The sequence below is a fragment of the Ovis aries genome, chromosome 18 (genome assembly GCF_016772045.2).
Source record: "Ovis aries strain OAR_USU_Benz2616 breed Rambouillet chromosome 18, ARS-UI_Ramb_v3.0, whole genome shotgun sequence".
Lineage (NCBI taxonomy): Eukaryota > Metazoa > Chordata > Mammalia > Artiodactyla > Bovidae > Ovis > Ovis aries.
Genome location: NC_056071.1, coordinates 2,580,792 through 2,583,654, shown reverse-complemented (window position 1 = coordinate 2,583,654; position 2,863 = coordinate 2,580,792). Strand labels below are relative to the sequence as shown.

The 2,863-nt window shown below is 42.7% G+C and overlaps 1 non-coding gene across 1 annotated transcript; it reads left to right on the top strand.

The window, feature by feature from the left end:
• The first annotated feature begins 2,158 nt into the window (after positions 1 to 2,158).
• TRNAE-UUC (transfer RNA glutamic acid (anticodon UUC)) lies at positions 2,159 to 2,230 on the top strand. The gene has a single exon. It is a non-coding gene; the product is annotated as a tRNA-Glu (tRNA).
• Positions 2,231 to 2,863: the final 633 nt, after the last annotated feature.

Genomic DNA, 2,863 nt, shown 5'->3' with positions numbered 1-2,863 from the left:
TCCAACTCTTACATCCATACATGACTGCTGGAAATATCATAGCTTTGACTAGGCAGACCTTTGTTGGCAAAGTAACATCTCTGCTTTTTTAAATACTAAGCGTCATAGCTTTTCTTCCAAGGAGCAAGCATCTTTTAATTTCATGGCTGCAGTCACCATCTGCAGTAATATTGGAGCCCAGGAAAATAAAGTCTGATACTTTATTCCCTTGTTTTCCCATCTATTTGCCATAAAGTGATGGGACTGGATGCCATGATCTTCATTTATTGAATGTTAAGTTTTAAGACAGCTTTTCCACTCTCTTCTTTCACTTTAATCAAGAGGCTCTTTAGTTCCTCTTGCTTTCTGCCATAAGCATGGTGTTATCTGCATATCTGAGGTTACTGATATTTCTCCCAGCAATCTTGATTCCAGCTTGTGCTTCATCCAGCCCAGCATTTCTCATGATGTATTCTGCATTTATGTTAAATAAGCAGCCTTGAGATACTCCTTTCCCAGTTTGGAACCACTCTGTAGTTCCATGTCCAGTTCTAACTGTTGCTACTTGACCGGCATACAGATTCCTCAGGAGGTGGTAAGGTGGTCTGGTATTCCCATCTCTTGAAGAATTTTCCACAGTTTTTTGTGCTCCACACAAAGGCTTTGGCACAGTCTGTAAAGCAGAAGTATCTTAGCATTGTTTTAACTTGTATTGCCATAGTTACATGTGAGAGTGAGATTTCCCCAATTTATTGACTCCTCTCTCAATCCACTTTTCATTCCTGTGGGATATTTTTTCCCCCTGGGAGCTAAGGCGCAGATATAGTGAGAATAGTTACTTTTCCCTATGAAACATTTTCTTCCAGTCTGTGGCTCAACTGTAGACATTATGTACAGTCCTTTTCATTCCACAAATGTTTTCAAACATTAAGAATTTTAATTTTTAAAAAATCACACCGTCGAAATTCTTAGAGATTGAGAATCTCCACCCTTGCCTGATTTTTGCTTAGGGTGAACCTGGCCCTTTATTCTCCCTATGGTCTGCCTATTATTTTCAGAGCAGCATTTCTCCATACTCACTGAGAGACAAATCTAGAACAGTATTTGTTTTACAAAAGTTTTTTTTTTTTTTTTTTAATAGAACTGCTTTGTCATAAGCATATTCAGGAAAGCCTGACAATTTGCCTCCTTGATCAAGCTTTATCAATTTCCAAAATCTTTCTTTTTCTCACATACTTGCCAACATTTGACACTGCACGCTTGCTTTTTGGCCTAATGCTAGCCTGGAGCCAGTGGGGTTGAGATTATTTTTCAGATGCATTCTAGTCTTGGGGTTCCTCTCCAAGGAGAGGCTTGTTCACAAGTTCTGACTTTTATATAGCAGTATTTGTCTTTTTATAAATCACGTGGTTTCCTTCCAATATGGGATACCAATTTCTCATGTGGAGTGTACATGTTTATCTCACAGTCAGCAGTTTGTTTTATTTTACCTTTCTTCCTGCAAGATATGAGTTGTTAAAGCAGTGCAGCGTATGGATTCTTTCTTTACAGTTGGCAGTGTTTAGCTTTGGTTTTATGGCTGTAAGACCACCCCTAAACAAGATCTTTTAAAACGGTAGTCTCTGAAGGCCTTTGGCCCCAAAATGTTCCCCAGGGGGTATTCGAGGTTTCATCTATTGCCTTCAAAGTGCAAAATCCCACTTAAAATGTTCTTAAGCATCATGACTGGAAAAACCAGATCTAATAAAAGTTATCCTCTGCTTCAAAACCGGGAAACTGCAGTCCAGGAGCCAGACTCACAACCTGCTCTTGGTTCTTCAAAGCACTCTCAAATCTCACCGCAGATTGTAGTTAACCGGTGTTTAGAAATCTAGGCCCGTCCACAGATGCTGCGGGAGGGCCGTGTGGGGCCCAGAACCGCTTCCCCGGAGCGGAGAGTGCGGTGGGGTCGGGAGGCCTCCCCGGGGCGGGGTGAGGGGTCGGGGAGGCCACAGCACTCGGCTCCGGGGTCCTGGCCGCGGGCGATGAGACTCAGCGCAGACCGCACTGCCGGCGCCGAGCGCCGAGAACCCGCGCAGGCGCGGAAGGCCGTGGCAGCTCGGCGGCGGCACCTCGCGGCGGAAGCGGAAGCAGACAGATGCGGTTCAATTGTCTTGTACTGCGGCATACTCACGTCCTCTCCCACATGGTCTAGCGGTTAGGATTCCTGGTTTTCACCCAGGCGGCCCGGGTTCGACTCCCGGTGTGGGAAGGAAAGATTCTTTTAGAAGCCTGGCTAAGAAATTCACCGTCAAGTAAATTGAGATCCTTATTAGCAAGAAGACTCAATATAATTGAAGAAAGGTGCAATTCCCTGAAGGGGAGTGCTGAGCTTGAAAATCCACCTTGTAATTCCTAACACAGGAAATACTGCTTGTGTAAGCAGTATCGTTATTTTTGTCCATGATATAATTCATTTAAAATATATTTATTGGTCAAACTCTATTAAACAAAGGAATTCTCTTATTTTCCTCCCAGCGTTATTATTACATTATATAGCTTATACTTGTTATTATAATGCTGTGTAAGTTTAAGGTGTACAACATGATGTTTTGATACACGTGTTGTGAAATGATTATCACAATAGGGCTAATTAACACCTCGATCACCTCACTTAATTATATAATCAGCATATCTTTTATACAGGGAATTCACTGCTGTCTTCTCCCGCAAAGTGTTTCTGTCAGGAGGATAGGAGTTGGCCAGGAGGAGACGAAAAAAGACCCAGAAAAACTGATGTTTAATGACCAAATTGGGAGGGAAGCAAGAATCTTCCTGAATCAGAAATCACTATGCCCTGAGACAAAGAAATACTGCTTTAGCAGAGGTTTGCACAGGGATGTAG